Below are 23,062 nucleotides of genomic sequence, written 5' to 3'. Positions count from 1 at the left end.
CTCCCTAGCTTTTGATTAGCAGATTTCACTTAAATTCTATTTCTCTTTAAAATTTTTTATATTGGAACAAACCTGCCCCATGTTTGCTTTACCAAGCATTGCATGGGATTTTGATACTTGTCTCTTTGTTTCCTCTACAAAGATCTATGTACAGTTGCCATTTTCTAATAAAAAGTTTTGATAAAAATAAATGAAAAATGCAAACCTCATGTGGCAAACCTCATTCAGAGTAGAAACAAATACAGAAGTGCAGTCATCCCACCCCTCTGAAATATCAGAAGAGAACTCTATGATCCATGGAGGGTTTGCCTTGTGTTTGGAAATTGCCAGCTGCCTTCTCTGGGGATGAAAGTTATGCTTTACTAGATTATTGACTAAAGCAATGGTAATTTCCAATGTGAAATCTCAAAACAATCAAATATAAGGTCTTATTATATACCCATACAATGCTAAATCATTACTGAATGATTTTAATTAAAAATAAAAATGCATAGGTTTGATTCTTTTTAATTTATTTTTTATTTATTTTTTATTTTTTTATTTTTGACAGGCAGAGTGGACAGTGAGAGAGAGACAGAGAGAAAGGTCTTCCTTTTGCCATTGCTTCACCCTCCAATGGCCGTCGCAACCGGCGCACCGCGCTGATCTGAAGGCAGGAGCCAGGTGCTTCTCCTGGTCTCCCATGGGGTGCAGGGCCCAAGCACTTGGGCCATCCTCCACTGCACTCCTGGGCCACAGCATAGAGCTGGCCTGGAAGAGGGGCAACCAGGACAGAATCCGGAGCCCGGATCGGGACTAGAACGCGGTGTGCCGGCGCCGCAAGGCAGAGGATTAGCCTATTGAGCCGCGGCGCTGGCCAGGTTTGATTCTTGGCATATGTATTTGCAAATACATATACAATATATACATATTTAGAGAGATTTCTTTTTAAAGTAATCTTTTTGTTCTGAAATCCAATTTTTTCCAGGTTGTTACTTTAACGAAATTCTATGTAGACTTAATGTTTTAGGGCTTTTGTGTATCAAAGAATTCTTTCCAAATTATAACACAACTGGAAAGAAAATAAAAGATATCAGTGTTTCTGCTATCCACCCCACCACCACAACTCCAAAAAAAGAGAAATAACAATGAATCATTTTTTTATTTCTAGGCGATTAAATAAGGTATTTCATGACCAGGACATAAGAATTATAAAAATATACATCAGACCTTGCAAAGGACCTATGCAGTAAATTAATATAACTTTCTATTTTATACAATAAGAAGCAGGCCCATAGATTTGTCCAGGACTGCTCAACTAATGATAGGATTACCAGGTCCCACTGATCTTTTTGCTCTGGTCACTGAACTCCTTGGTGGTACTGTACATCTCACCTACTCCAGTGCCTTCTAATATCCCCTTCCTTCATCAAGGCCTCTTTAGGATTTTGTAGATAAACTACTTCAGAATAACGACCTTTAGATTTATTTATTTATTTGAAAGTCCGAGTTACAGAGAGAAAGAGAGGCAGAGAGAGAGGGAGAGGTCTTCCATCCACTGGTATACTCCCCAAATGGCTGCAACAGCTGAAGCTGTGCTGATCCAAAGCCAGGAGCCAGGAGCTTTTTCAGGGTCTTCCAAGCAGGTGCAGAGATGCAAGGACTCGGGCCATCTTCTAATGCTTTCCCAGGCCATAGCAGAGAGCTGGAACGGAAGTGGAACAGCTGGGATTCGAACCGGCACCCATATGCCGGCCCTGCAGGCGGAGGCTTTATCCACTATGCCACTGTGCTGACCCCCAGAATAACGCCTTGAAGTGGTTCTATTTCCATTTAGGATGCCTTCCTTTTTTGATGTTAAGATTCTTTCCAACACTAAACGAAAAGTGTCATTTTTGTTTACTGACACATAAATTCATAGCATTTATCTCAATTTATGTGACATTTATTGAGCAGCTACTACATAAGAAGAATAATTATAGATGTGAAGGCTGTAAAGAAAAGTAAGACAAAGCTCCTGCCAGTTACTCAAGTTGCTGCTACTGTGATTGCAGAGGGCATAACCTACCTACCAATTTGCTTTCTTTTGGTTCTTTTTGTCTGTTTGACATGGACATGATGTAGCTAATATTAGATAATATCTGATAGGTGAATACTAATATTGTCTTTCAGTACCCATCTGTCCATTTTTCTGTCTGTCCACCCATCAATTAATTCCATCAGCAGAAACTCCCATTCGGTTTCCTATGGGGCCAATTTGGCTGATTTATTAGTTAACAAAGCGTGGGCATGTTGAATTCTATCTCTGCTTCTCATAATGAATGGTCTTTTTGTCCATAGAATAAATAGTTTTGAGATAAATAAAACGAGAATCTGGCAAACAGTGAATTTTGCCCTTGTCCCCTCAGGGATGATCATTTTGTTAAGGTGCTTCCTCTGTCATTTTTTAAAGTTGTAAAAGGAAATTTAAAAATAGTGCCATATAATCAACCTCAAAATACCAGAAAAGAATGAGTAACTCTCTAGAAACTTGAAGCTTCATGTCCTTAATGGTTGGTCTCTTAATTAACAGTTTAGAGATCCCACCTGCTGTCAAAATAATTGCACCAACTTCTCTCTTAATTTTTATATGACCTCAAAAATTTCCCAGTTCATTTCTCCTCATCTTGGATATTTGTTTTTCTCCCCCTCTTCACTTTCCTTATAAAGTGCTTCAATACACATTTCCCTCAAGGGAAACTGAAAAGAAGTGCTGTTTTCTTTGTTAAAATACAAGAGCCTTCTTGAATGGGAGGAGCTAAGAAATGAAAGAAGCAGGCTTGTTAAAGCTTTGAGCTGTGCTACAACACATCTTGAAATGATTAAATTGCCTGTTCTGGTTACAAATTATAAGCTGGGTAGGTTAAAGCCAACTCCCATTGGCTAATAAAATAGAAAATATTGGGGTAGACTACCTACTAGTTTTCTGTGAAGTGCTTCTTTATGAATTGCAAAGTGATATATTCAGTACAAGTGACAGTAAACAAAAGTTAAATCTAAAATGCCTGGAGGGCATGTGATTCACAATAATTATGGAATCTGCTTCTGCCTCCAGATAAAGACTACTAATAAATTATAATCACATTAAATATAGCAGCTGATACAATGATAATTGCTGCTGCAACACCAAACCCAGAATATCTCCTTTTGTAACCTGAAACTTGCAGTCCAGTCTGGAAGTTATGTCCCTCAGACTCTAATAAGAGAAAACTTTTTTTTTAGATTAAACTCCAGAAAGCTCCATGTCTATTTTACCTACTCTCTACTGAATAAATTTATATGAGTTGTAAATAAAGCACTACAGTTATGATGGATTCTTGAGCAGGCAAGACCTCAAAAATTTCTCAAAAAGATGAAATAACCTGTAGCTATAAAATTAACTATAAGATAACAGCAAAAACAACAGCAGCAAAAAAAAAAAAAAAATGAGCTCACTTGCATTTGTAGTATTCCATGTACACACACACAAAATTTGAGAATCTGTGGTGGATGTCAAGGCCAACAGTGACACTGATTGAGTCACCCAGGTACCAGCTCCTGACTCCAGATTCCTGCTAATACAGACTCTTGGAAACAATGTTGATGGCTCAAATTAAGTTAAAGTCACCTACATGAAAAACCTGGACTGAGTTCTCAGCTCCAAGCTTAAAACACAACCTAGCTTCCACCATTTCTTTCTATCTGCTTCTCAAATACATTTTTTTTTTTTTTGATAGGCAGAGTTAGACAGGGAGAGAGAGAGAGAGACAGAGAGAAAGGTCTTCCTACCATTGGTGCACCCCACAAATGGCCGCTACGGCCGGTGCGTTGCGCCGATCCAAAGCCAGGACACAGGTGCTTCCTCCTGGTCTCCCATGCTGGTGCAGGGCCCAAGGACTTGGGCCATCCTCCACTGCCTTCCCCGGGCCACAGCAAAGAGCTGTACTGAAAGAAGAGCAACCGGGACAGAATCCAGCGCCCCAACCGGGACTAGAACCTGGGGTGCCAGCACCGCAGGCGGAGGATTAGCCTAGTGAGCTGCAGCACCAGCCTTCTCAAATACATTTTTAAAAATGAAAAAATATATATAAAATTCTGTGTCTACTTACCCTCCAAAAATAACATTTGATCTTTCATTTCAATTGATTATATGTATTCCTGCTCTTTGCTTTCCTCCTCAAAGTAGCCCCATCTTGAAAAAGCTGATTAGGGCCGGCGCTGCGGCTCACTAGGCTAATCCTCCGCCTTGCGGCGCAGGCACACTGGGTTCTAGTCCCGGTCGGGGCACCAATCCTGTCCCGGTTGCCCCTCTTCCAGGTCAGCTCTCTGCTGTGGCCAGGGAGTGCAGTGGAGGATGGCCCAAGTGCTTGGGCCCTGCACCCCATGGGAGACCAGGAGAAGCACCTGGCCCCTGCCATCGGATCAGCGCGGTGCGCCGGCTGCAGCGCGCCTACCGCGGCGGCCATTGGAGGGTGAAGCAATGGCAAAAGGAAGACCTTTCTCTCTGTCTCTCTCTCTTACTGTCCACTCTGCCTGTCAAAAAAAAAAAAAAAAAAAAAAGCTGATTAAAATTTAAACTCTTTGTGATTGGCTCTGCTTTGTATCACACGCTGAAATGCCTCCCAGAGCGTGCATTAGCAGGAAGCTGGAAATGAGAGCTGAGCCAGGACTCAAACTCAGGCATTCTGATATGAATGTGGGATCTTAACTGGTGTCTTGACCATAAGTCCCAATGCCTGTCCTGCAAAGCTTACATCTTTTAAGGTAGTTCTCATTGAAATTACATAGGAAACTGAAGAAGGAGGAGGAGGAGGGGAGGAGGAGAAAAAAAGATACCTTTAGCCCCATCTCCATCTCCAGATTTCGAATTCAAGTGTCCCTGAGTGAAATCTGAGTAGGGATTTTTTTTTTAAAAGAGATTCCCAGATATTCCAATCTGTAGCTAGGGTTGAAAACCACTGTTCCAGGAAAATTGCTCAGACTTCCTATTTCTCAGGGCTTGCTGGAGAGCTTGGAACCTCTATGCAATAATCTGAATCATTAAATCTAATACCTCTTTTTCCTTGTAAAACCAGTTTTCTTCACCAAATTATAAGCATCTTTTCCTGTTTTTGTTTGTTTGTTTGTGGTTTTTTTTTTTCCCATTGAGTCTACCACTGTTCATGACAGGCTAGGGTAAGTTTATGGTGAATGAACCATTTTCACTTATTGTGTACATTCTTGAATTGAAAAACAAACATTCATAGCTTTTGATTTTCCAAACTCTAACAGAAGCTGAGCTTTTGTGGGTTTCTGTTATGTATAGAACCATCATCATTTATTGTAGCTAATTTATTAATAGAAGAATTCTGTACTGGACCATATTTCCGTGAAGGCAAGGAACATCTTGTTCACCACGGTATGTCCAGAACCTAGTCTTTAGGCTGTCGAAGGCATTGAGTATAGTGGTTCTCATGCAACATTTGGTGCAAAAGTTAAACCATCATTTGGGACCTCCATATCCATATCAGAGTGCCTGGTTCAAGTCCCTACTGCTCTGCTTCCAATCTAGTTCACTGCTAATATGGGTTCTGAGAAGCAGCAGGTAATGAGTATATGAGTCCCTGCCACCCACATGGGAACCTGGAATGAATTCTACACTCTCAGCTTTAGCCTGTTCCATCCTTGGCTGATGCAAAGCATCTGGGAAGTGAACCAGTGGCTGGAATACATGTTTCCTTGTCTGTATCTCTCTCTCTCTCTCTCTCTCTCTCTCTCTCTCTCTCTCTTCCTCTTTCCTTTCTATTCAAATAAAATGAATATAAATAAATAAATTTTTGAATAAAGAATATAGCACCCCCTGAACTTATTAGCAGATTCACTTTCTGTCTGAATATATTAAAAAGAAAATATCAGAAATAAACAATTTCTACGATCCAAATTGTGCAGTGTTTTGAGTGGCATCATGAAATCTTGTGCCACTCAGGTCCAGCCCACTCAGGGCTTGAATTATCTCCTTAACTGGTATATTCACACCATATATGCTACTCACCCATCAGTCACTTAGTAACTGTCTCGGCTATCAGAGAGACTGTCATGGTATTCCAATGTTTCTGTTCAAATAATCTTCCTTTTACTTATTAATGGCCCCAAAGTGATAATTTTTATTATAACATATTGATATATTTGCTGCATTTCGTTGGTAGTTATTGTTGCTAACCTTACTGTGTCCAATTCATAAATTATACTTCCTAGCACACATGAAAGTATCGGAAAGAAACATGCATATACAGGGTTTCTTACCATCCACCATTCCAGGTATCCATTGCAGAGTCCTGGAATGTATTCCCCAAGGATAAATAAGAGATTTCTGTAAATTGTCTTTGAATGAATAATTTAATAAAAAGTAAAAACATGAATAAATATGTCTTTGGTTGTATCAGGGTATTGTCTTGCTCATAGAAAGTTAGCATACTTTCAGAATATCAAAATACAGACCATTTCTATCTTGAGGTAATATGCATGCATGTGCATGTTCATGGTAAGTACAAGCATGTGTGCCTCATGTGTGCAGCAATTCATGTTGTGTGTATGTGTTTCACATGCACAATTACTATGAGCACCCTTAAGAGGATCCAAAAGTTGCTGAGTATTCCAAAGGATCCTTCGCCGTCTCTTGGTTCTGCACAGCTGGTAGCTCTGATCTCCATAGCTATAGTCCTGGGAAATATGTTATTAATACTGAGTGAACAGATGGTGTAGGGTGTGTTACTTAAGACAGTTTTGCCAGGAGGTAAATTTATGCTTTATAAATGTACTTCAAAACTATGCTATTTGATTTAATCACTTAATGCAAAGACAGCTGCATACTATATTTGCCTTAACTGCAGTTATATGGGTTATCTGCCAATCTGTTAATTATAGTATTTTGAAAGACTTCAGGAAAAAAACAGTAATTATACAGATTGGGGAGGGGGGTGGAGGGAAGGAACATTTTTGAATCCTAAATTCAGACATTCATTCCTAGCTAACACAAACTTATTGAAGATTTAGAAAACCTGTTAGGAAAGTGGGAGTAGATTTGAAGGTTTTCCTTTGAAAAGAACTTTTGTGTATGTTGTCACTCCGTGTCACTTACCATGAGTAATTACCAGTGAGATGGGAGTAGTGCAATGGTCCCACAGGACAGAACTCCAGGCAACTCTCCAAGGCTTCTTAGCAAATGATCAACTCCTTAAAATTATGAGAAGAGGGAGAGGTGGGTGTTCCAACATGATTCCAGTTTTGACTTTCTCCTTCTTTCCCATCACATGCTTGTTTCTCTGAGCCCTCTGCACCTAAGTTTTCTTTGCTAAGCAGTTGCAGTAATGATTAAGCAGATTTAATTAATATCATATTGGGGAGTGGAATATTCAAAGCTTAGTCTGACAGCTTCCTTTTCTTGACAAAGACTAAACACCACACACTTGAAGGAAAAATCTGGCTCGTTTCCCCATACCCCCTGGGAATTCATGTTCAATGAATTTCATTGTCATTTTCAGAACAAGATTTCCTGTCTGTGGGCAGAATGAGGATTATAAGTTTGAATGGCACTCAGCCTGTAAACCAAAGAACTCTGGAAGGAACATTACAGACTATGTGATCCTGGTCTCTCATTTGACAGCCCAAGAAACTAAGGACCCAAGTGGAGATTTTGACCAGGAATCCTTTTCTAAAGTCTAGGTCCTTTCACATGCCCTAAAACATTCAGGATAAACTAGACAGAATTGCTCCTATCTATGAAGGATATACAGAGACAGAAATTAACAGAGAAGGCAAAGAGTTCAATTTACTTTCTTGCATAAATCTAATACATGACTTACTGGAGCTGCCCTTAGACAAAATTAGAAAATAATAATAATAACAACAACAACAACAACAACTATCTTACTGTTGGCCTGGTGCTTCCATATTCTACAGCTTCCATTGCCATCTGCACTGAGAATGGTGCCTTCAAGAGTTCTCCAGTGGTCATAAGCCACCTACTGTAAAAAAAACACTGGATTTAGCAATTTACAAACATCATTTCAATTAAAGCTTCTAGCAACCTATGAAATACAAACATCATTTCATGCATTTCATAGACATAGGATCTAGATTTTAGAAGTAATTTGCTTAAAGTCACACAATTGATTTCTATTAGGGAAAGCCTCATATTCAGACTTGGACTTGTAAAAACAAGGGTGCTGTCTTCTCCAAAAATATGCTTTGTACTTAGCATGCTCTTTCCAAAATGACTAAAAGTCATTTCCAATTCTCTGAGGAGCCTGTTAGGAACCTTTTAGAGTCTGCTACTCCTGGATGTCCCTTCACAGGCATTAATCTGATGGATATTTCACTCTCATGGTCACTCTACACATTGTTCAGTTGATGAGCTGATATGTGTTTGGGCCAGGACATCCAAGCAGCATTTAGCCCTCACCCCTTTCTTCACAGGAAGTATCCCTTTCTAAGGTGTCCTGCTTAGGCTGATACACAGGACCCCATCTAACCTAGTGGAGTTATTAGCTTCTAATTTCTTTTTAAAAATTTTTATTTCCTTATTTTCATTTAATTGGAAAGGCAGAGAGAGACAGACAGAAAGACAGACAAGCAGAGACATCTCCCATCTGCTATGTCACTCTCCAGATGCCTGCAACAGCCAGGGCAGGGCCAGGCTGATGCCAGTATCACAAAACTCAATCCAGATCTCCCATGTGGGTAGCAGGGATCCAGGTAATTAAGTCGTCACCTGTTGTCTTCCAGGGTGTACATTAAGAGCAACCTGGGTTAGAACTGGAAGAGGTGGGCCTCGAACCAACACATCAATATGTGATACAAGCTTAGCAACTCCATGACTGTCCCATACTCCCACCCCAGCTTCTAATTTCTTGTGCTATGCAGGAGAGGATAATGCCAAGTTTGACAACTGAAGGAGGAACCAGAGGCTCAAGCTTGGCTTTTCACCCTTCTAAAATAATATCTAAATTATTGCACTTAATCGACATAGAAGGGGGAAAGAACTTACTTCAGTGGCCCCAGCATTTTAATTTTGTGGAGGGTATTTAGATCAAAGGTAGGACAAGAGATCTCTACCTGAGCCTTTGTATCTCTGATGAGATCCCTGCTCACATAACACATGTTTTATTAAATTCCTTAAGCATATGCTTGTGGTTGATCACAATGTTCATTCATTTGGTTGCAATATTTTTGTTAAATATTATTTGGCTGCTATTTCTTTGTTTCTTTTCTGACTTTTTTGTCATTGCTATTTTTTTTATAAAATTACTAGTCATCACTGGGTGAAGCAGATTCACTCTCTACCAGTTAATTACAAGCTTATGCTTGGGAGATCAGTAATTCAGGAAAGAAGAAATTCTTTCTGATTTACACTTGAAGTGCTTTCTGTCACAGCATTTTGTGTGGGTGTGGTGTGTGTACATGTGCATGCGTGCATGCTTCTTTATGATATATAAAATAGCTTTCAGGAGAGATCTGTCACTACTCTAATTATCCATTTCTGTTGTTGAAAAGAAGGCATTGCTCCCAGGAGGTATCACAATTCTGGGAATTCCAGCTGTTTATAGTTTCATAGCCCCACATAGAAAATCGAGGTGTCTCCTGGCACTCTCATCCAACTAGCACTGCATTTGGCATTCCTTTCTTAGACACCGTGATCTGGAATAAAAAAAAAAAAACACACACTACTTACATCAAAGATAACATCTGTGTGTCTGTCATTATCGTTGTTTCTTTGGAGTGATTCCTGAAACAAGGGAAGAAACCCAATCTTATTCTATCATCTAATAAATGGAAGTTCCCTCCATCTATCATTTGTGCTTTTCTTGTTTATATTTAATTATTTTCTTACAATATACCTTGTTTTTTTATTGAGAAAAAATCAGATTCACTCAAATACAGTCAATTCATCATTGGTTAAAAAATGCAAATCTGATTCAATAGAGAAAGGATAAACTTTTCAACAAATAGGGTTAGAACAATTGAACATACCTATGTAAAATTCTTTTTTTTTTTTTTTTTTTTTTTTTTTTTTTTTTTTTTTTTTTTTTTTTTTTTATTAAACTTTTATTTAATGAATATAAATTTCCAAAGTATAGTTTATGGGTTACAATGGCTTCCCCTCTCGCATAACTTCCCTCCCGCCCGCAACCCTCCCCCCTCCCGCTCCCCCTCTCCCTCCATTCGTGTAAGGATTCATTTTCAATTCTCTTTATATACAGAAGATCAGTTTAGTATACATTAGGTAAAGATTTCAACATTTTGCCCACATAGCAACATCAAGTGAAAAAACTACCATTGGATTACTAATTATAGCATTAAATCGCAATGTACAGCACATTAAAGACAGAGATCCTACAAAAATTTTTTTCAAATTAATTAATTTTCTATGCCATTTCCATTTTAACACCAGGTTGTTTTTTTTTTTTTTTTTTTCCTTCCTTTTTTTTTTTTTTTTCGTTTCCAATTCTCTTTATATACAGAAGATCACTTCAGTCTATAATTAGCAAAGACCTCATCAGTCTGCGCCCACACAGAAACGCAAAGTATAAAAATACTGTTTCAGTACCAGTCATAGCATCACTTGGCTTTAAACGACACATTAGGGACAGATCCCACATGGGGTGTAAGTACACAGTGACTCCTGTTGCTGACTTAACAATTTGACACTCCTGTTCATGGCATCAGTAATCTCCCTAGGCTCTAGTCATGAGTTGCCAGGGCTATGGAAGCCTTTAGAGTTCGCTGACTTTGATCTTATTCCGATAGGGTCATAGTCAAAGTGGAGGTTCTCTCCTCCCTTCGGAGAAGGGTACCTCCTTCTTTGATGGCCCCGTTCTTTCCACTGGGATCTCACTCACAGAGATCATTCATTTAGGTCTTTTTTTTTTTTTTCCATGGTATCTTGGCTTTCCATGCCTGCTATACTCTCATGGGCTCTTCAGCCAGATCTGAATGCCCTGAGGGCTGATTCTGAGGCCAGAGTGTTGTTTAGGACATCTGCCATCCTATGAGTCTGCTGTGTATCCCACTTCCCATGTTGGATCTTTCTCTCCCTTTTTGATTCTATCAGTTAGTATTAGCAGATACTTGTCTTGTTTGTGTGATCTCTTTGACTCTTAGGGCTATCAGAGCTATCAATTGTGAGCTGAAATTGATCACTTGGACTAGTGCGATGGCATTGGTACATGCCATCCTGATGGGATTGTGTTGGAATCCCCTGGCACATTTCCAACTCCACCATTTGCGGCCAGTCCGATTGAGCATGTTCCAAATTGTTCCTCTCCTCCCCCTCTTTTTCCACTCTTAGATTTAACAGGGATCTCTTTTCAGTTAAATTTAAACACCTAAGAATAATTGTGTGTTAATTACTGAGTTCAACCAACAGTACTAGAACAACAACAATAACAGCAAATACCAAAAAGGATAAAATATTACATTGTACATCTAAAGTCAGGACAGGAGCTGATCAGTTCATTGTTGCTTATAGTGTTCATTTAATAGGTTTCCCCTTTGGCGCTCAGTTGTCACCGATCAGGGAAAACAAATGATATTTTTCTCTTTGGGACTGGCTTAATTCACTCAGCATGATGTTTTCCAGATTGCTCCATCTTGTTGCAAATGACTGGGTTTCGTTGTTTCTTACTGCTGCATAGTATTCTATGGAGTACATGTCCCATAATTTCTTTATCCAATCTACTGTTGATGGGCATTTGGGTTGGTTCCAGGTCTTAGCTATTGTGAATTGAGCTGCAATAAACATTAATGTGCAGATGGCTTTTTTATTAGCCAAATTAATTTCCTTTGGGTAAATTCCAAGGAGTGGGATGGCTGGGTTGTATGGTAGGGTTATGTTCAGGTTTCTGAGGAATCTCCAGACAGACTTCCACAGTGGCTTAACCAGTTTGCATTCCCACCAACAGTGGGTCAGTGTTCCTTTTTCCCCACATCCTCTCCAGCAGCTGTTGTTGGTAGATTTCTGAATGTGAGCCATTCTCACCGGGGTGAGATGGAACCTCATTGTGGTTTTGATTTGCATTTCTCTGATTGCTAGTGATCTTGAACATTTTTTCATGTGTCTGTTGGCCATTTGGATTTCCTCTTTCGAAAAATGTCTATTGAGGTCCTTGGCCCATCTCTTAAGTGGGTTGTTTGTTCTGTTTTTGTGGATTTTCTTGATTTCTTTGTAGATTCTGGTTATCAATCCTTTATCTGTAGTATAGTTTGCAAATATTTTTTCCCATTCTGTTGGTTGCCTCTTCACTTTCCTGACTGTTTCTTTTGAAGTACAGAAACTTCTCAATTTGATGCAATCCCAAAAGTTAATTTTGGTTTTCACTGCCTGTGCTGTTGGAGTATTTTCCAGGAAGTCTTTGCCTGTGCCTATATCTTGCAGGGTTTCTCCAATGCTCTCTAATAATTTGATGGTTTCGGGTCGTAGGTTTAAGTCTTTAATCCATGTTGAGTGAATTTTTGTGTAAGGTGATAGGTATGGGTCTTGCTTCAAGCTTCTGCATGTGGAAATCCAATTTTCCCAGCACCATTTATTGAATAGGCTGTCCTTATTCCAGGGTTTAGATTTGGATCTTTGGTCAAATATAAGTTGGCTGTAGATGTTTGGATTGATTTCTGGTGTTTCTATTCTGTTCCATTGGTCTATCCATCTGTTTCTGTACCAGTACCATGCTGTTTTGATAACAACTGCCCTGTAGTATGTCCTAAACTCAGGTATTGTGATGCCTCCGGCTTTGTTTTTGTTGTACAGGATTGCTTTGGCTATTCGAGGTCTTCTGTGTCTCCATATGAATTTCAGCATCATTTTTTCCAGATCTGAGAAGAAGGTCTTTGGGATCTTGATGGGTATTGCATTGAATGTATAAATTGTTTTTGGGAGAATAGACATTTTGATGATATTGATTCTTCCAATCCATGAGCATGGAAGATTTCTCCATTTTTTGGTATCCTCTTCTATTTCTTTCTGTAAGGTTTTGTAGTTTTCATCGTAGAGATCTTTAACGTCTTTGGTTAAGTTTATTCCAAGGTATTTGATTGTTTTTGTAGCTATTGTGAATGGGATTGATTTTAGAAGTTCTTCCTCGGCCGTGGCATTGCCTGTGTATACAAAGGCTGTTGATTTTTGTGCATTGATTTTATATCCTGCTACTTTGCCAAACTCTTCGATGAGTTCCAGCAGTCTCTTAGTAGAGTTCTTTGGGTCCCCTAAATAAAGAATCATATCATCTGCAAAGAGGGATAGTTTGAGTTCTTCCTTCCCGATTTGTATCCCTTTAATTTCTTTTTCTTGCCTAATAGCTCTGGCCAAAACTTCCAGAACTATATTGAATAGCAGTGGTGAGAGAGGACATCCCTGTCTGGTACCAGATTTCAGTGGAAATGCTTCCAACTTTTCCCCATTCAATAGGATGTTGGCCGTGGGTTTTTCATATATTGCTTTGATTGTATTAAGGAATGTTCCTTCCATACCCAGTTTGCTTAGAGTTTTCATCATGAAAGGGTGTTGTATTTTATCAAATGCTTTCTCTGCGTCTATTGAGAGAATCATATGGTTTTTCTTCTGCAGTCTGTTAATGTAGTGTATTACGTTGATTGTTTTGCGAATGTTGAACCATCCCTGCATACCGGGGATGAATCCCACTTGGTCTGGGTGGATGATCTTTCTGATGTGTTGTTGCATTCTATTGGCCAGAATTTTATTGAGGATTTTTGCATCTATGTTCATCAGGGATATTGGTCTGTAATTCTCTTTCAATGTTGCGTCTCTTTCTGGCTTAGGAATTAAGGTGATGGTGGCTTCATAGAAAGAATTTGGGAGGATTCCCTCTTTTTCGATTGCTCTAAATAGTTTGAGGAGAATTGGAGTTAGTTCTTCTCTAAATGTCTGGTAGAACTCAGCAGTGAATCCATCTGGTCCTGGGCTTTTCTTTGTTGGGAGGGCCTTTATTACTGTTTCAATTTCTGTGTCAGTTATTGGTCTGTTTAGGTTTTCTATGTCTTCCTGGCTCAATTTTGGGAGGTTGTATGTGTCCAAAAATCTTTCCATTTCTGATAGATTTCCCTGTTTGCTGGCATACAAGTCCTTGTAGTAATTTCTGATGATTCTTTTTATTTCTGTGGCATCTGTTGTTATGTTTCCCATTTCATCTCTGATCCTATTGATTTGGGTCTTTTCTCTTCTTTTTTTAGTTAGTTGGGCCAATGGGGTGTCAATTTTGTTTATTTTTTCAAAAAACCAGCTCCTCGTTTGGCTGATTTTTTGTAATGTTTTTTTGGATTCAATCCTGTTGATTTCTTCTCTGATTTTAATTATTTCTCTTCTCCTACTGGGTTTAGGTTTGGTTTGCTGCAGATTTTCTAGATCCTTGAGGTGACTTGAAAGCTCATCTATTTGGTGCCTTTCCAATTTCTTGATGTAGGCACCTATTGATATAAACTTTCCTCTTAACACTGCTTTTGTTGTATCCCATAGGTTTTGGTATGTTGTGCTGTTATCTTCATTTATTTCCAGAAAATTTTTGATTTCTCTTTTAATTTCTTCTATGACCCATTGTTCATTCAGGAGCATGTTGTTCAATCTCCATGTGTTTGCTCGTGCTCTAGGGATTCCTGAGTTGCCAATTTCCAATTTCATTCCTTTATGGTCTGAGAAGCTGCATGGTACGATTCTAATTTTTTTGAATTTGCTGAGACTTGCTTTATGGCCTAGTATGTGGTCAATCCTAGAGAGGGTTCCATGTACTGCTGAGAAGAATGTAAAGTCCTTAGATGTAGGATGAAATGTTCTGTAGATATCTGTTAGATCCATTTGGGCTATAGTGTCATTTAAATCTACTGTCTCCTTGTTGATCTTCTGTCCTGATGATCTGTCTATCTCTGAGAGTGGAGTATTGAAGTCCCCCAGTACTATTGTATTGGGGTCTAAGTCTCCCTTTAAGTCCCTTAACAAGTCTTTTAAATAAGCTGGTGCCCTGTAATTAGGTGCATATACGTTGATAATCGTTATATCTTCCTGTTGAATGGATCCCTTAATCATTATATAGTGCCCCTCTTTGTCTCTCCTAACAGTTTTTGTGGTAAAGTTTATGTTGTCTGATATTAAGATGGCTACGCCCGCTCTCTTTTCATTTCTGTTGGCATGGTATATCTTTTTCCAGCCCTTCACTCTCAGCTTGTATGGATCATTGTTGGATAGATGGGTTTCTTGTAGGCAGCAAAAGGATGGGTTTTGTTCCTTGACCCAATCCGCCAATCGGTGTCTTTTAACTGGACAGTTCAAGCCATTAACATTCAATGTGACTATTGAGAAGGAGTAACTTTGCCCTGCCATTTGCCAAAGATATTTTCTGATATCTGGTTTGAGATTCCTGTGATCTTTTGCTGTGAGGTTTCCTTCCTTTACCTTCTTTCATATTGGTGACCGTGTTTCTGTGTTTCTGTATGTAACACATCTTTAAGCATCTTTTGCAGGGCTGGACGAGTGGCGACAAATTCTTTCAATTTCTGTTTGCTGTGAAAGGTCTTAATTTCACCTTCATTCACAAATGAGAGCTTTGCAGGATATAATATTCTGGGCTGGCAGTTTTTCTCTCTTAGTACCTGGGCTATATCTCGCCATTCTCTCCTGGCTTGTAGGGTTTCTGATGAGAAATCAGCTGTAAGTCTAATTGGAGATCCTCTGAGAGTAATCTGGCGTTTCTCTCTTGCACATTTTAGGATCTTTTCTTTATGTTTCACTGTGGTGAGTTTGATTACGACGTGTCGTGGTGAGGATCTCTTTTGATCATGTTTATTAGGGGTTCTCTGAGCTTCCTGTACTAGGATGTCTCTGTCCTTCTCCAAACCTGGGAAATTTTCTGCTAGTATCTCACTAAAAAGGCCTTCTAATCCTTTCTCCCTTTCCATGCCTTCAGGAACTCCTAGAACCCGAATGTTGGTTTTTTTAATAGTATCCTGTAGATTCCTGACAGTGTTTTTTAGATTTCTAATTTCTTCTTCTTTTCTTTGATTTGACTGTTTCCTTTCCTGTTCTCTGTCTTCTAATTCCGATATTCTCTCTTCTGCTTCACCCATTCTGTTTTTAAGGCTCTCTAATGTGTTTGCCATTTGATCCATTGTGTTCTTCATTTCATTGTGGTTTTTTGTCACTATCGAGAATTCCTGTTCCATTAGTTTTTTCATTTCATTTTGATTCCTCCTTAATATTTCATTTTCACGGGAGAGATTTTCTATCTTGTCCATTAAGGATTTCTGTAGTTCAAGAATTTGTTTTTGAGAACTTCTTAATGTTCTTATCAATTTTTTGAAATCTGCTTCTTGCAGTTCCTCTATGTCTTCATCTTCATAATCTTGCATTGGCGTGTCCTGTTCACTTGGGGGCGTCATAGTGCCTTCCTTGTTCTTGGTACCTCCGCTTCTATGTTTCTTGCTTGGCATGTTAGAGATAATTTGTGGTGTTTTTGTTTTTGTTTTTTTTTTTTCTCTCGTTATACTATGCCTCTAAGTGAGCTGTCTGCTTTGTTGGAGCCTTCGGGGCTGTGATGGGTGTGGCCAGAGAGCTATGCTTGTTTCTTGAGGTTTAAGGCTGTGTAAAAGCGCGCTGGGTAGATTTTGCGGGTCGTCTCCCGCAGTTGGTTATCTGGAAGCGTTTCTTCTGCAGTTTTTTCCTTGAATCTTTTCCTGAAGCCTTGTCTCAGCTGGTGATCCAAGACACCACCTGGGGCTTCTCCCGTGATCTTCCTCTTTAGGCGCTGTCGCCTAGGGCCAGCCGGGCCACAGGATCGCTGCGGCCACCGCTGTCACCACCGCCGCTGTAGTACCTGCGCGCGCTCCCCGGGACTGGGGCGGTGGAGGGAGGCGCTCGGGAGGCCCCCGCCGCCGCCGCTGCCGCTGCAGTGCCCGCGCACGCTCCCCGGGGCTGTGACCGTGGAGAGAGGCGGTCAGGGCGCCGCCGCCGCTGCCGCTGCCGCCGCTGCAGTGCCCGCGCGCGCTCCCCGAGGCTGGGACCGTGGAGAGAGGCGGTCAGGGCGCCGCCGCCGCCGCCGCCGCCTCCTCCGCCGCCGCCGCTGCAGTGCCCGCGCGCGTTCCCCGGGGCTGGGACCGTGGAGAGAGGCGGTCAGGGCGCCGCCGTCGCTGCCGCTGCCGCCGCCGCTGCAGTGCCCGCGCGCGCTCCTCGAGGCTGGGACCGTGGAGAGAGGCGGTCAGGGCGCCGCCGCCGCCGCCGCCTCCGCCGCCGCCGTTGCAGTGCCCGCGCGCGCTCCCCGGGGCTGGGACCGTGGAGAGAGGCGGTCAGGGCGCCGCCGCCGCCGCCGCTGCCGCCGCCGCCGCCGCCGCCGCGGCAGAGCTGCAGACGGAGGCGGGAGGAGGAGAGTTTCTGAGGCTTTTGTCTTACCCCGGTTCCCGCGCCGGCAAGACTCTGTGGCTCGGTTCTCGCGGTTGGGTTTCCACGCAGTGGGCTCTCAGTAGATCCTCTGTGTCCCGTCCACTCGATCCGGAGGCGTCTCCTCTGTAGTTTTTTTCTTGAGTCTTTTCCTAAGGCTACAGTAATTCCACTTTTATGAAACTTTATTTTCGCAGACTAATGGCGCACGTCCTCACTATCCGCCATCTTGGCTCCGCTACCTATGTAAAATTCTGTATCTAGACACAGACCTCACACCTTTTACAAAAAATAACTTAAAATGAATCATAATTATAAATGTTACATACAATTAAGAGAATGAAAAAAAAAAGCCACAGATTGGGAAAAATGTGGGCTAACTCTTACACCTGCTAAATTACTTAAATACAAAAAAAATAGAAAAGAAAATCCCTAAATTCAATAGTAAAACCAAATGACCAAATTGTTTTTTATAAAGGTTTATATATTTATTTGAAAGGCAGAGTTACAAAAAGGCAGAGACAGAGAGAGAGACAGAGAGAGAGAGAGAGAGAGGTCTTCCACCCACTGGTTCACTCTCAAAATGGCCACAATGGCTGGAGCTGGGCTGATCTGAAGCCAGGAGCCAGGAGCTTCTTATGGGTCTCCATGTGGGTGCAGGGGCCTAAGGGCTTGGCACATCTTTCTCTGCTTTCCCAGACCATAGCAGAGAGCTGGATTGGAAGAGGAGCAGCGGAGACTCGAACCGGCACGCATATGGGATGTGGGCACTGCAGGTGGCGGCTTTACCCACCATGCCACAATGCCAGCCCCATGACCGAGTTTTAAAATGGGCAAAGTATTTGAACAGACACCTCACCAAAGAAGACATCAAATGGAAAACAAGCATATGAAAATACTCTTAACATAAGGGAAATTACAAAAAATTAGATACCCATTAGAATGGCTAAAACTCAGAGAACTCAGTCTGAAGAGGCTACATACCATGTGAGTTCATTTATATTATATTCTGGAAAAGGTAAAGTTTATATAAAGACAATAAAAATATCAGTGGTTTCCAGGAAGAGGGAGAAGAGATGAGTAGCTGAAGCATGGGGTTTTTTAGGGTAATGATACTACTGTTTATAATGCCACAATGGTGGATAAATGTCATTACATGTTTGTGAAAACCTATAGAACTTTCCAACACAAAGAATAAATGTAATGTAAACTATGGACTTCAGAATACGGCTTCCAAACTCAAGTAGATGTTTAATCCCCAAGGTCATAAATTGATAATACTAAGAGTGTGGAAACTTAATCCAATTATAGTGTTTAGAAGGTAGGCATAGGGGGAGGTTGTGAGGTCACTAGGTTCTTGCTCTTGCAAGGTAGTTCTTGCAAGAGGTTTGATTATAAAGGCCTGAGATTTGGGTCTAACAACTCTGCTTCCTAGTTTGTCATGCGATCCTTCATTCACACATATTTCATCATCAGACAGACACCAAACCAATGGGAATAACTGATCTGGAACTGTGAACCTGCAAATCAATGAGTCAAAATAATCTTCCTTCCTCCATAGTAGCTTGTCTTAGGTATTTCATCATGATAATGAAAAGCCGTCTAATACAGTACCACATACAGAAAGATATTAACAACAAAATCCATGTGTAGGTCAACATATACAGAAACTCTGTGCTCCTGTCTACTCAAGTAAAACAATTGTTTAAAAGACACTACATTTATTTTGAGAGGCCAAAGTTTGCAGTGACACTCATGAAATTCTTTGGGAATTCTTGGCACAGACAACCTTCACTGGCTGTTGTACGTCTTATTGAACATCTTCAAAGTTAGCAATCATTATTTTTTCTCAGTTTCTGAAATAATTAAGCAACATTAAGAAATAACACAGAAAAAGGTTTTATTTATAAATTTAAGAAATATAATTTTGGCTTTCAAATAAACAAAATAGAAAATGTTTGCTGCATGTTGTTCTGTAATGATTCTAAAATGGAAATGAATAGTGATAATATTATTAGTATATTGCACAGTTTTCCAAGGTAATTAGTATGGAATATTGTGTTCATTTAGATGTTCAACATTGATTATAAATATTTTGTCAAAAATATTAATTCATTCTCTTAATACACACACAAAAGAAGCGCTGCAGAAGGAAAGTATAGAAGAGAGGAAAGGGGTGAAGAATAAGTGCCTCGCATGTCTTTGAATCAGAGGAGATGAGGTGTCAAAGAAGAAATTCAGGGAATAATGTTGTAAATAGGAAAAGGGAAGGAACAAAGGCAAAAGACAGCAGTCTTACTACCTGTATTACATGGCATTTCTAACACATATATTCAATGGAAATCTAAGTGAAATTTTTCTTAAAAAATCAAACATTTCTATAACACAATGTCTGTTCCTTCTGTTTGTTTATGAGGCATTTTGTATCTAGTAAGATAATATTACTTTCAGCATTATTTTCCTAGGAATATAAATGATCCTCTTCTATCAGTAGATGAGTCACATCTATAAAACAATTTGGGGCTGATTCTCCACACAGCTTAGTATACCCTAAGGGCCAACTTATGTGCCCTTTATTCACAAAAATTTCCCTTTCTCACGGACTCTGCTCTGATAGAGCCACACCTTCTTGTATTTTAAGTTGCCATAGAATGTCTCTTAAGTCTTCATTCTGAAAAACCTTAGGTATACGATTCAGAAATGGATTAACAGAACAAAAGGTGCTACCTAATGCTTGCCTGTGGCTGTATGAAACACAAGCCAGAACAAAGTCTCAAATGCAGCTTCTGTCTTAGTCTCACCTCGCCCTGCAATGGTAGAGAGAATATTACTCGTTTGTGAAGAAAGAGAATGGCATTCAGCCATGCTGGCCTGTGACTACTATGTGTTATATTGCTCAGGGTCTGGAGAAAGTATTTTAACAGAATTAAATCCCGTCAATGATTTTGAGGTCTCCACAAACTTCAGAATCCACAGCCCATTACTGTTAACTTTCATTCACGGGCCACTCCATGTTCTTTTTGCTTCTCTCATGTATTTCTTCAACTAGCTAGTAAATTTGCTAAGGTGAGGAAATATGTCTTCTTCTTTACTTGGCTCATACTATTACATTGCCTTGAACGTTGTATATGCTATACAAATGTTTAATGTTCAAAAGTTTTTTTTTTTAATTTTGCTTAGGTTTAATTTAAATATATGCATTCAAAAGAACATGTGGAATGGGTTGTAATGTTGTGTTTCTTCTTTTCCTTCTTGGACATATTAAATTTATATTCATTTCAAAATTATACCATAAAGAGAATAATTTCCTTGCCTTTTTTTATTTTCTCCAAGAGCATTAAAAAAATCATTCCACATAGATGTCATGTGTTATCGTGATTGTAATAAAACATATTTAAATAGTATTTTAGAATTTCTATATACTCTGGATGAAGGTCTTTTATCTCAGCATTGAATAATATTTTGACTTATGAGTGAACATATCTAGAAATAACACATGCAATTTGACACACAAAACAATAATTTTGTAGAAACATTTCTCTTGTTCAACAAAACTCATACACAAACTTCTATTCAGTTTCTAGCTATATTGAAATAACTGGGAATTGGTCTTGTTCTCTTGTTTTTAAGGAGGAAAGAAAACTACAAAATGGGACAAAATTTGAGGCTTTTTTTTTTTCAGACCATGATAGTCAGTGCTGCGCTAAGACCCAGGAGGTAAACAATGTTTAAGCTGATTCACTGATTGACCTTGATGACAGCAGCATTGGGATTTTTTTCTGGACTATAGTACATGGTAGCCAAATCTAAGCAGAGCACAGACAAAAGAAGTCACAGTTTAAAGAATTCAGCTGGAATTAATAAGCAGATCTCGAGACAAAAAAACTACACAGAAACTATATCAAGAATATGAATCATTGAGTCCATTTCTGAATATTAAATTACACATCATAGAATACAACCGCACTAGGAAAGAGCCACTGGTGAGCAGTAAAATGAAGAGTTCCCATAGCTTACAGAGGGCCAGGGGACAGGACAGAGTTGACAAAGTGTATATTCCTTGTTGAAAACTCATAGTACTTAGTATTGCCTGAGGAATAGGGTTAAACCAACTGTAGAGCAAAGCTACTTAAGTTCAGCCATAATAACACTTAGAAGCTAGACAGGAAAATTTAACATCCTGAAAAAAGAAATGTGGTAGATAAAATATTATTTCTAGAACTGAAAAAGTAGTATCTAAAATTTTTTAAATTTACTAGACATGTTTGACACTGCACAAGTACAGAGCACTAAAGTAAAGATACAGAAATAGAAATGGAAATGGAACAAACTCAAGCACAGAGGAAAATATGTGAGAAAAAATGAACAGAAACTTCATGACTTATGGTAAAATATTAAATGTTCTAATGTACATATAATTGGAATCCCCCCCAAAAGAGAGGGAGTTTATAAAATATTTTAGCTTAATGCCCAACTTTTCCAAATTCATTGAAATCTATCCTTTTAACACTTACCAAGCAGCATAAACTCAAAGAAAACTACATCAAGGCACATTATAATTTACTAGCAGAAACACAATTATAAAGAGAAATTTTTACATGTAGCTAGAGAAAAGATGTAGGCAATGAAGATGAAAAGTAGTGCAGACATCTTGACAGACATTTTGTGTCAAACATATTACTTATCCAGGGATGCAGACTACACTGAATTACAGAGGGATTTAAACAACTTATAGTTCAGAATGCTACACATTGTTCTGAGTTTTCTTCCTGAAAGGCTTTCTTTTTGGTTGATAAATGACAATTGTAGGGGCTGGCGCTATGGTGCAGTGGGTTAAAGCCCTGGCCTGAAGCACCGGCATCCCATATGGGCGCCGGTTCTAGTCCTGGCTGCTCCTCTTCTGATACAGCTCTCTACTATGGTCTGGGATAGCAGAAGACGGCTCAAGTCCTTGGGTCCCTGCACCCATGTGGGAGACCCGGAAGAAGCTCCTGGCTTCTGGCTTCAGATCAGGCATCTGGGGAGTGAACCAGCAGATGGAAGACCTCTCTCTCTACCTCTCTCTGTAATTCTGTCTTTCAAATAAATAAAATAAATCTTAACTAAATTGATCTTCTGTATATAAAGAGAATTGAAAATGAATCTTGATGTGAATGGAAGGGGAGAGGGAGCGGGAAAGGGGAGGGTTGCGGGTGGGAGGGAAGTTATAGGGGGGGAGCCATTGTAATCCATAAGCTATACTTTGGAAATTTATATTCATTAAATAAAAGTTTAAAAAAATGACAATTGTATTAGTCAACTCCAGAAAAACAGAACCAGTAGGATATATTATACAGGTATAATATAAAATTATGTGTAAATGGCATATATATGGCACAAATATATATTTATATATGGGGCATATTGATGGAAAAAGGAAGTGGCTAACATGATTATGCTGTCTCTGTCTAGAATCTGCAGACTACATGCTGGAGACTCAGGAAAGCTGATGTAATTTCACTCCTTGTTCAGATACTTGGGAACCAGGGAGCTGATGATATAAATCCAAGTCAAAGAGCAGAAGACGTGAGATGTCCCATCCCAAATGGTGAGGAAGGGAAAAAAAACTGATGAATTCCTCCTCCTCCACCTTTTGTTCTAATTAGACCTTAAACA

General features: G+C 39.7%; 1 long non-coding RNA gene across 1 annotated transcript; it reads right to left on the bottom strand.

The window, feature by feature from the left end:
* Positions 1–1,326: 1,326 nt before the first annotated feature.
* On the bottom strand, positions 1,327–17,635 carry LOC133771287 (uncharacterized). The gene is made up of 5 exons (XR_009867555.1): positions 17,420–17,635; positions 9,707–9,760; positions 7,907–8,000; positions 7,115–7,209; positions 1,327–1,684 (listed from the first exon to the last, which is right to left on the bottom strand). It is a non-coding gene; the product is annotated as an uncharacterized LOC133771287 (long non-coding RNA).
* Between the last annotated feature and the right edge of the window lie 5,427 nt (positions 17,636–23,062).

Source organism: Lepus europaeus, chromosome 12 (assembly GCF_033115175.1).
Source record: "Lepus europaeus isolate LE1 chromosome 12, mLepTim1.pri, whole genome shotgun sequence".
Taxonomy (NCBI): Eukaryota; Metazoa; Chordata; class Mammalia; order Lagomorpha; family Leporidae; genus Lepus; species Lepus europaeus.
The sequence above is the reverse complement of the archived record's forward strand: the minus strand, read 5'-3'. Positions and strand labels throughout refer to the sequence as shown.